The 12,311-nt window shown below is 39.7% G+C and overlaps 1 protein-coding gene and 1 non-coding gene across 2 annotated transcripts in view; one reads left to right on the top strand and one right to left on the bottom strand.

Annotated features, from left to right (window-relative positions):
• The window catches only part of LOC133570515 (uncharacterized), a 905,074-nt gene that overhangs the window by 793,918 nt on the left and 98,845 nt on the right, over window positions 1-12,311 (bottom strand). The window lies entirely within an intron of this gene.
• On the top strand, window positions 3,988-4,106 carry LOC133571335 (5S ribosomal RNA). The gene has a single exon (XR_009810426.1). It is a non-coding gene; the product is annotated as a 5S ribosomal RNA (ribosomal RNA).

The following is a 12,311-nucleotide window of genomic DNA, read 5'->3' as shown; positions in this document are numbered from 1 at the left end:
CAGATCCCAAATACACATCAGCAGGTACCAGAAGGTAAGAAAAGTTGGTTTTGCATAATATTGCGAAACAAAGCGCCAGATAATATGTCTGCTAATGGGTGCCATTTTGTGGTCCTTATACACACATCATAGTAAAACTTGTATCTCTGACTACGGTAGCCATAATGGTCCGACAATCCATCAAGCGGTGCGGCTTTTAAAGTCGTACTAAAACATTTTGACAGATTTTTGTGTGTGTAATGTTCTTTATTTTCAATGGAACATAAAAAGTTTTGTTGTTTAATGGCGTCATATTGCAGTCTACAGGTATCTCTTATGTGTGACTACCATCTACTGGTCACACTTATCATTGCACCTTGTACTAAATAAAATTGCTTCGAGGTCGGTAAGCACAACCAGAATTATGCCGCACATTAGGCGCACCGGACTATAAGGCGCACTGTCGAGTTTTGAGAAAATGAAAGTATCTTAAGTGCGCTTTATATTCTGAAAAATACAGTACATGAACAAATTGAGCCTTTTGTCAGTCATTTTTAATCTTTGTTTCGGTTACTTGCAATTCTCCTCCACACGTTTTCCTGTGTGCAGTAGTGTTAGTAGTGTTAGTGTTCATGTTGGAGATGGAACTAGTCATTTTAATACAACGCTGAATTTTAATGTACACATTGCTTTGAAACTGTAGGAGAATGATTTTTATTCAAGTCCTCGTATCAGCTGGTATTTGACACATGCCCCCATATGGCTGCCGGGGGATATGCCTGTTGTATGATTCTTTCATTTTGGGCCTTTTAGAATCAGCATGTCTTTGTCTATTTGTGTCAAGGAGGTGAAATTAGGTCTGAAAACCTTTTGACAAGTGGACTTCATGTCCATTAGGTATTTTCAAAGTGTAGAATACCATCCGCCTTAAACAGAATATTCTACTTTGAAAGTAAACTGGATCATTTATTTTGTGTTTATGCATGACTTCTTGTCCCACACGAGCAGATTTTAGCTCAATTGAACCGTCTTGTTGTGTCGACCACTAAATATAGAAGTCAGGCGGTGGAAACTGACATGTTGACTTCAAAACAATAAATGGAACGAGTCTGTCGCCGTGGCGCCGCTATTCCACATCCAGTGGAAATCCCCGGTTACACTTACAAACGTTGCTTGGCGAGATAAATTACGTAACCATACTTGGGGTTCAAGCAGGCCCGGCCCTAACCAATCTGGCGCCCTAGGCAAGATTTTAGGTGGTGCCCCCCCACATCGGCAGTGAAGTGTATATACTCACAAGAACCCGAATAGCTTTGTCTTTGACCTTTTTTTTTTACTTACAACTATACCTAATATATAAAGGGGTGGAAAAGTGACTATTACCTGCAGGGCAAACATTAGCTAACCAGAAGGCAATAACAATGTAAACAAAAAACACCTGCTTGAGAGAGACCTAATACAAACATTTATATGCACGTACAACACTTAGAACTTTTAGCATATCAGTATGAGGAATTAAATTATGAAATAGATTAAGTAAAAAAGTTAAAAATTGTACTGATATGATCCAATTGAAGAGGTTGTTCAAAATAATAGTGCTTACAGAGTACAAAGAAGAAGAATTATGAGAAATACTTTCAACCTTATTGAAAATAAGATATTCTTCATCTCAGTATGTTAATAATGACTGAATTAATTAATTAATTACATATTACAAAACTGTTGTATACTAACTCATAGATGTTATTTTATTATATAAAAAGGTCAGTAAATGATTCTATATATTTGTAAACGCTTTGAAGTGGGAAAGAGGTAGGATTAAATAAGCTTTGCTTCTTCCTACTCCTTTTCGGGCATGATGTAAAATGAAATGATATGAAATTGTGTGATGTATTATGATGTAAGTGTGTTCATGTTCCAAATAAACTAAAGAAAGAAAGAAGTGTCCCTGAGGAATGTAAAGTGGGAGTACTGTAATTACCTAACGTTACATTATTATTTTCCATAACAATTTAGCCCCCTCCACAATTAACCCGACGTTAAAACAGAACTAGCTATTTATTGATTAGCAATTGCCGAATCATGTAACATTAGCTTAATGCTAAAAAGCCAGGTTACTATCACATTCTGTAACAGACAAATAATTTCATGTAGGCTAACGTTACCTACCTGCTACCTCTGTCTTTTCTCGTTTCTCCTCCTCTTCTTTTCTCTTTTTTCTTCCCTGGGCACCTGACAGTTTTGGCATCTTGTGTTGATTTTTTGATGTGGGGAGGTCCAAAAAGAGTCACGATACGGGAAGGGAGGGTGCGCACCGTGCGGGGGAGGAGGGGGGGGGCGTAATGTTGTAACAAATAATATTTCTATTAAATAGGCTTTACTTTGCATTTTAATTAACGTGGGATTATTTTTTGTATTTAGAAATAATAGTACCAACTTTATTTTTTATTTTTTCTCTCCAACATTTATGGCACTGGCGTGGCGCCCCCTGATGGACGGCGCCCTTAGCATTTGCCTATACGGCCTATGCCACGGGCCGGCCCTGCTTGACTCGGACTTGAGGGCAAAGACTTGAGACTTACTTATGACTTGCAAAACAATGACTTGGTCCCACCTCTGGTAGTATGGCCGTAAGCCGAAGAAAGATGTAAAAACAACCTTTTTAAATGAAACTCTTACAGACGGGGTGAGAGACAATTGTTATTTATCTGAGAGCCTGGCGCGCATGCGTACACTAATGTGCTTTTTCTGGCTGTATGAGGTGCAGCTCTCCATCCATTGTCTACCGCTTGTCTCTTTTGGGGTGGCAGGGGGTGCTGGAGCCTATCCCAGCTGCATTCAGATGCCACCTCATCACAGCTCTCAACACTACTTTATGCTTAGGGACCGTCAATAAATCACTATTGTCTTGAAAAATGTATATCTGCTACATCAAAACACTGATTCATCTAAAAGAAGGTAAACAATTAGTCATACCTCCTTATTGTGCATGCCCATTATTTCATAATTTTAAAATTATATTCATGTTTAATATAAAAAAAAAAAAGGATATTTTCCCAATAGTCTGAATGTCATGCAACTTAGTAACCTAATTCCACTTATTAGTCATGTTAACCTTTTAGTGTAACGCACACCCTTTTATTTTAAAATAGGGTTTTATTTAAAAAAAAGTTTTTTAATAAAGATCATGTGCGTGATGATATTTCTTATACAGATAATTAGCAGCATTTTTATGAGCTCCAAATGAGAGTTAAGTTGGTTTTATGTTGGATAGTCGTAGTTGTTGCGGGAACTAAAAATGAAACCATGGTTTTCAATATTACAAATGTATATAAAATCCAATTAAACTTACATTTTAAAACAAAAAGGTGTGAAACACATTAGAGAAAACACTTCAAATATCAAGTGATTTTGGGATTTTAGGTCATATGACCAGGAATCTATTGAAAAGAAACATTTGTTTTTAATATCAAAATGTTTTTGATCCTATTTTAAAATAAAAGGTTAGCACGACTAATATAAAGTGGAATTTGGTTACTAAGTTGCATGATGACATGGAGACTTTTAAAACAAATAATTATTGTTTACATTAAAAAATGATTTAAATTATAAAATCAGGAACGATATTAAAAATGTAGGACTATTTATTTGACCTCCTTTTAGATGAATCAGTGTTTTGATGTAGCAGATATACATCTTCGAAGACAATAGTAATTTATTGACGGTCCCTAAGCATAAAGTAGTGTTGAGAGCGGCACCTCTCCTGCAATCTCCCCGCAGCATGAGAGAGCAGTGTGGGCACAGTGAGGGGGAGCTTCCGCTGGAGCTCCGGAGGCAAATATCCACCGTGAAAGCAACTTGACCGCCGTAGCAAAGGAAGACAATCATACAGCCAGAAAAAGCACATTAGTGTACGCATGCGCGCCAGGCTCTAAGATAAATAACAATTGTCTCCCATCCCGTCTGTAAGAGTTCCATTTAAAAAGGTTGGTTTTACCTCGTCTTTCGGCTTACGGCCATACTACCCTGAACACGCCCGATCTCGTCCGATCTCGGAAGCTAAGCAGGGTCGGGCCTGGTTAGTACTTGGATGGGAGACCGCCTGGGAATACCAGGTGCTGTAAGCTTTTACACTCACGCCAGAGGGCGCTACAAAGTGCTGAGACTACAGCTGTTGTGATTCATGTATTGCTTTAATTGCAACTATTCCAAAATAAGGGAATATATTCGGCTATTATAATACAATTCCACTTAATATTTACAACTACAGTTGAAAGTACAAACCTTTACAACCGGATTTAAAACATAAATACCAACTAGAGCAATACTTAGATTAATTTAAAAATAATGGTGTGGTCTTTTGCAGTCAGTCAACCTCGCCCACGCCTCCTACCACTCCGTCCTGCATGAAGCTGAGGAGCCACGACTCGTCTCGCTCTGATCAGGCAACTTATCATTTAAAGGGGTCATATAAGCTACTGTTTATTTACCAAAATAAGTTGTATGTCTTTGTTTTGAAAATGTAAAAGTTTATTTTTATTTTCAGAATGTGGAAATAGTTGTACCGGGGGGGGGGGGGGGGACTTGTTTCTCTCGCGAGATCTGACAAGACTGCGCGCGAAGCAAACAGGGCGAGGATAAAGCAAGATGGCGTCTGACGGTGAAGACGTTATTGCAGTCGTCACAGTTCAGTGTTCTTAATCTGTGCGTCCATGTACACATATATGTCCTTTACTACACTCTTCAATAGAGTTAACATCATTAATAACTGTTTGCATCCGGTTATATTAGTCTGAACGCACTTCTTAGAGCTAGCTTAGCTTGCTAGTTAGCTTAGCTTGTTAGCTGCTAACAAAGAGAGATGAAAACACATCGCTAAGCAGAGATCAAGTGTGAGTGTAAAGTGTTGTGATTGTGTGAAAATGTGCGAAAGAACCATAGCAGAGTACGAGGAGGAACTTTGTCCAACAAAAGAGGAGAAGGAGCGACAACATGAAAAACATCAAGTTGTGTTACACACAACAGGTTTGTTTACTTCTTACTCTCACATCTTTACTAACTTTATATTTATTATTAACACTTTTCTTCAATAGATTGTCTATAGGAAGATGAATTGTCATGTGAGGATGTTCAGACACACAATATTTATGAGAGGTTGATGTTCCTCTCAGTTTGTAACAAAGTGTATCAACATGTTTACACAAAACTCACACAGTCACCGGGGGAATATTCCAGAGAGCAGGTTAAGTGCAAACTCCTGAGTATGTAAAGCTCGACAGTTTGACCTCCAAAAATAAGAGAGGTAAGACAAAGTCAGAGTCAGTTACCATGGTAACTGACGCTGTAAACCTAGCCTGCTAGCTGGCAGGTTTGACAAGTTATTTATGTGTGTAAAAGCTATACTGACCTGTTATTTCCTTCATATTGGTGCAGCCATTAACCTACTACAACACCTGCTACATTAACCTACTACAGAGGTCGGCAACCTTTACCACTCAAAGAGCCATTTTGACCCGTTTCACAAATTAAAGAAAACAATGGGAGCCACAAAACTCTTTTGAAATTTAAAATGAAATAACACTGCATACAAAGTTTTTGCTTTGTGCTATGTATAAACCAGGGGTCTCAGACACGCGGCCCGTACCTTAATATGAAAATGTAATGTTAGTGCGGCCCGCGAATTTTATATGAATGCTGCTTGACAGCATCACACTTGCCAACCCTCCCGATTTTTCCGGGAGACTCCCGAATTCCAGGGTAACTATTCTCACGAATGTCTGCTGATTTTCACCCTAACAACAGTAATAAGGGCGTGCCGTAATGGCACTGCCTTTAGCGCCCTCTACAACCATTTGTACATGCAGCGTGACAGCCCAGTTACATATTGTATGCGGCTTCTGCAGACCCACATGAGTGACTGCAATGCATACTTGGTCAACACCCATACAGGTCACACTGAGGGTGGCCGTATAAACAACTTTAATTCTGTTACAAATATGCGCCACACTGTGAACCCACACTAAACAAGAATGACAAACACATTTCGGGAGAACATCCGCATTGTAACACAACATAAACACAACAGAACAAATACCCAGAATCCCATGCAGCCCTAACTCTTCCGGGCTACATTATACAACCCCCCCCCCGTAAGTCGGTTGAGGTGGGTGGGGTTTGGTGGTAGCGGGGGTGTATAATGTAGCGAATTAAACGCCTTTCTGTTATTCGCTCTCGAAGCGATGACGTCACAGCGTGACGTCACATCGGTAAGCAATCCGCCATTTTCTCAAACACAATACAAACACCGAGTCAAATCAGCTCTGTTATTTTCCGTTTTTTCGACTGTTTTCCGTACCTTGGAGACATCATGCCTCGTCGGTGTGTTGTCGGAGGGTGTAACAACACGAACAAGGACGGATTCAAGTTGCACCAGTGGCCCAAAGATGCAAAAGTGGCAAGAAATTGGACGTTTGTTCCGCACACTTTACCGACGAAAGCTATGCTACGACAGAGATGGCAAGAATGTGTGGATATCCTGCGACACTCAAAGCAGATGCATTCCCAACGATATAGTCAAAGAAATCTGTCGCCAGACCCCCAGGAAAAGAGAGCGGATGAGGGTATGTCTACAGAATATATTAATCGATGAAAACTGGGCTGTCTGCACTCTCAAAGTGCATGTTGTTGCCAAATGTATTTCATATGCTGTAAACCTAGTTCATAGTTGTTAGTTTCCTTTAATGCCAAACAAACACATACCAATCGTTGGTTAGAAGGCGATCGCCGAATTCGTCCTCGCTTTCTCCCGGGTCGCTGGCTGTCGTGTCGTTTTCGTCGGTTTCGCTTGCATACGGTTCAAACCGATATGAATCAATAGCTTCAGTTTCTTCTTCAATTTTGTTTTCGCTACCTGCCTCCACACTACAACCATCCGTTTCAATACATTCGTAATCTGTTGAAGCGCTTAAGCCGCTGAAATCCGAGTCTGAATCCGAGCTAATGTCGCTATAGCTTGCTGTTCTATCCGCCATGTTTGTTTGTATTGGCATCACTATGTGACGTCACAGGAAAATGGACGGGTGTATCTAACGATGGTTAAAATCAGGCACTTTGAAGCTTTTTTTTAGGGATATTGCGTGATGGGTAAAATTTAGAAAAAAACTTCGAAAAATAAAATAAGCCACTGGGAACTGATTTTTAATGGTTTTAACCCTTCTGAAATTGTGATAATGTTCCCCTTTAACCAAGCAACACTATGTTTTATCCAGATTAATCGAAAACATTTCCAGTAGAACACTTGATTAATAAAATGTTCAATAGCCATAGCCCTATACTTCATGTACAATTTAATATTTAGCATGTAGGAGTTAAAATGTGTTTTGTTTGTGTCCTGTAGACATCCATCAGCTGATTGTACACCGAGAAGAATGTCTCCCTCATCTACAGGGGGACAGTTTCACTTTAGAGGATCCACAGCCCTCACATTTTAAAGGGGACAAGGAAGATCCACAGCCCCCTTATTTTAAAGAGGAAGAGGAGGGAGAGTGTGTTGTAGGGCAGGAGGAGGATGATGTCAGCAAGTTTCCACTGATTGTTGTCTCTGTGAAGACTGAAGAGCATGAAGACAAAGCACCTGAGTCCTCACAGCTTCATCACAGTCCAAGTAAGCACAACATCCACATATCATCTAATACAATATAAATACAAGTCCACTTGCAATGGAGCCAATGGGAGGTCCTCTATAACCATCCAAAATACACCAACAATACTCCATTTGCATTTTGTGGCTTGAATGTCCACCAAGTGTTAGTTGAGTTGAGTTGACTTGACTTTGAGTTCATTTGGAACATGCAAGCATACAACATGATACATCACACATGCATGCATACAACATGATACATCACACATGCAAGCATACAACATGATACATCACACATGCAAGCATACAACATGATACATCACACATGCATGCATACAACATGATACATCACACATGCATGCATACAACATGATGCATCACACATGAATGCATACAACATGCATGTGCTATAGTACTGTATTCAGTGCTGTAGCCTTAACAGACATTATAACAAAATGAAAACAATGGAAAACAAAAAACAAAAACAAATGAGCATTGGACTTTCTTTTTCTTTCTTTTTTTTTTACATATTTGAAAATATGCATTGTGGGACGCCATAGCAGGATGGAGATCACTCAGTGTTAAAAGCCATGGAATAAAAGTATGTTTTTAAGAGCGATTTAAAAACAGGAAGACAGGAGGCCTGTCTAACACTCAGAGGTAAGTCGTTCCAGACCTTGGGAGCAGCAACGGCGAAAGCTCTGTCACCTCTAAGCTTCAGCCTTGTGTCAGGGACCGTCAACAGCAGCTGATCGGCTGATCTTAGGGATCGGGTGGGGCAGTAAGGCTGAAGGAGGTCGGAGAGATATGTTGGAACGAGGTTGTTTAGACATTTAAAAACAAATAGTAGGAGTTTAAAATGTATTGGGTAACGCACAGGGAGCCAGTGAAGGGACGCTAATATAGGGGTGATGTGCTCACACCTGCGGGTCTGTGTTAGCAGACGAGCAGCAGAGTTCTGCACGAGCTGCAGGCGGGCGAGGGAGTCCTGGCTAATGCCTACATACAGGGTATTGCAGTAGCCTAGACCAGTCAAGATAAAGGCATGGATTAATTTCTCAAGATCATGTCCTGACAGAAACGGTTTCACTTTCGCTGTTTGGCGTAGTTGATAAAAGCTTTTTTGTACGACGCTGCTGATTTGTTTTTCAAACTTAAAATCTGAGTCAAACATTACCCCCAGGTTTGTGACACAGTCACTAAGTCACTAAGATACTAATATATATATTAAATGTAGCTTTGATGTGGCAAGCTACTTTTGCAGTGTAGCTTGTAGTGTAGCGTGCTACAATTCTCTGAGGATAGCTTAGCTCCATTTAATTGAGAGTAACTTGTAGCTTAGCTTACTACATTGTCCAGGTAGCTTGCCCATCACTGTCTATTTGGCCTAGCTCACATGTCAATAGTTTGAATACTGCAAACTTCAATACAGTAACACCTCATTTGTTCTGCAGACGTCCAGCGGGTGTCAGCGGGGAGTCATGAAGAGGAGTGGCACACCAGTGTGGGACAGAAGGAGCTACAGGCCCCCTCCCACATTAAAGAGGAGCAGCTTCATGATGAAGATGAAGCTCAGTCCTTACAGCTTCATCACAGTCAAAGTGAGGAGAACAGAGGGGCGGAGCTTGTAAGTCAACACATCACAGAAGCTGATGGAGAGCATTGTGAAGATATCAAGTCAGAACCAGACAGCATCTTTGCTCCACTGTCAGACATGGACCACATGATGTCACACTCTTCTGATCACAGTGACCACATCCAAAAACCTTTGGAGAGTAAAAATGACTCTAAAGGTGATACGAGACATCACACTAACAACAAACACTTTGACTGCTCTGAATGTGGGAAATCATTTAGACTGAAGAGTGATTGTACAAGACACATGAGAACACACACTGGAGAGAAACCTTTTACTTGCTCTGTTTGTAAGAAGAGTTTCTCCAGAAAGGGTGTCATGACCAGACACATGAGGAGGACACACACTGGAGAGAAACCTTTTACCTGCTCAGCTTGTGCTAAAAGATTCAACACTAAGTATGCAATGACCACACACATGAGAACACACACAGGTGAGAAACCTTTTACTTGCTTTGTTTGTAAGAAGAGTTTCTCCAAAAAGGAACACATGACCACACATATGAGAACACACACTGGAGAGAAACCTTTTGCTTGCTCAGCTTGTGCTAAAAGATTCATCACGAAGAAGGAAATTATATTGCACATGAGAACACACACACGTGAGAAACCTTTTACTTGCTCTGTTTGTAAGAAGAGTTTCTCCAGAAAGGGTGACATGACCACACACATGAGAACACACACTGGAGAGAAACCTTTTGCTTGCTCAGCTTGTGCTAAAAGATTTAACACTAACAATGACATGATAGTACACATGAGAACACACACAGGTGAGAAACCGTTTACTTGCCCTGTTTGTAAGAAGAGTTTCTCCAGAAAGGAATGCATGACCACACACATGAAAACACACACTGGAGAGAAACCTTTTGCTTGCTCAGCTTGTGCTAAACGATTCAACACCAAGTATGACATGATATTACACATGAGAACACACACAGGTGAGAAACCTTTTACTTGCTCTGTTTGTAAGAAGAGTTTCTCCAGAAAGCAAAACATGACCACACACATGAGAACACACACTGGAAAGAAACCGTTTAGTTGCACTGTGTGTGATAAAAGGTTCAGGTATAAGTATCAGGCCAGTAAACACAAGTGTGTAACAGTCATGGAAGCTGCAGGGATTTAAAAACACTTAAACAGCTGTAACAAACGCACCCATGTTCTCCTGGTGTCTCTGCCACTACGCAAATTAAGGAGTCACGGGTGGGACCTGATATTCAGCTGGAAATAATTAATACAGTAAATAAACACAAGACATGTATAACTATTAGCCACAACACAACCAGGCTTATATTTAATATGCCACAAATTAATCCCGCATAACAAACACCTCCCCCCTCCCGTCCATATAACCCGCCAATACATCTCAAACACCCGCACAAAACACTCAATCCCACAGCCCAAAGTACCGTTCACCTCCCCAAAGTTCATATAACACATATATTTCCCCAAAGTCCCCAAAGTTGCGTACGTGACATGCACATAGCGGCACACACGTACGTGCAAGCGATGAAATGTTTGGAAGCCGCAGCTACGTACTCTCGGTACCGCGTCTGCGTATCCAACTCAAAGTCCTCCTGGAAAAAGTCTCTGTTGTCCCGGTTCTCCACAGGCCAATGGAAAGTCCACAAAAAAGGTAAAGAATGAGGATTCTTCCATGAAGTGGCTCCGTAGCAAAAAACGCTGGGTCTGACAGGTGCTCCTAGGTGGTTTGTGACCTCAATTTCCACTTCTGCCCGGTCTGATAGCACCGGATGCCTTTTATATCCCCACATTTTATTATGTTACATATTTAATAGTAACATGATTATTTAATACGCCTGTAACAGTTTATAATAAGTACATGGATGACATAATAAGTATATATATATATATATATATATATATATATATATATATATATATATATATATATATATATATATATATATATATTTATTTATTTTCCCAGCTGAGCACAAGTTAATTGTGACTGGCAATATTTATTATATATATATACGCCTCGATGGACCCCTATGGCCATCACACAGTGATTGTGCTAAATGTAGTTTAAAAACACAGCATGTTTAATAAGAATGTATATTTGATGTTGTATGTAGTGCTTCTCATCTTCTAGTCTTATATGTTGTCCTGTGCTTACTTTTTAAGTTGTGTGCATGTATTGAATATTATATATGTAGCTACATTTTTTTTTTCTCATCTTTGAAGAGAAGACATCTTATTAGTTTCATTTGGGTTTTTTTCCACACATTTTTCCATTGCATTTTATTGATGTTATTTTCCAATTAAAAGTAAGAATGAATAAAATGGTTAACAAAATGTGGACTCTGGTAGATTAGCAGCATTGTTACATCATGGATGTTAACTACTGCAAAACATCAACAAAGAAGAAAAATGCTGAAGTTAGCAACACATCACTGAACTTTAGAGCCATCGTGAGTGGAGTTGCTTGTTTTTATTGCTGCATTTGTACTTATTTCACCTCACATCTTCACTTTTAATCCTAAAGTCTTCTTCACATATATTGTTGTAGGCTTCTAACATTTATGTTTCTGATGTGTGTGTGTAGTCTGTGGAAAGGGTTGTTGTCCCTTGTGGATCCAATTGTTCACTTGCACAGATACATCTTCATCATCCTCATCATGATCATCATCATCATCACCGGCCCACTACCGGACGAAACCTCAGCATTAATGTTTTAATATAAGTGTGACCTCATTATTCCTTGATAATAAGACTAAAAATACAGATTTAAGCACTGTATTAGAGTGCTTCTTGTAGTACTCCAACTTGCCACACTGAGAAATGGGGGCGATCATGAGCTAGCAGATGCATGTTGCTATCATGTTTTATCAGCGAGGAAGACAACATTTGTGTTTACTTTTTTGTCAGATCCAAGTTTTAATGCTCTGCTGAATAAATGAATCACTATGGCTGCCAATATGGAGGATTATTTATATATTTAAGATCAAATACTTCTCTTAACAGCTAGAAAAATGACACCACAATAAAAGTGAAACAGCAGCAGGACTCAGTAAATATTTTATTAATTGACTAA

Source organism: Nerophis lumbriciformis, linkage group LG28, assembly GCF_033978685.3.
Source record: "Nerophis lumbriciformis linkage group LG28, RoL_Nlum_v2.1, whole genome shotgun sequence".
Classification (NCBI taxonomy): Eukaryota; Metazoa; Chordata; class Actinopteri; order Syngnathiformes; family Syngnathidae; genus Nerophis; species Nerophis lumbriciformis.
Note: the sequence above shows the minus strand (reverse complement) of the source record. Positions and strands in the feature narration are given on the sequence as shown.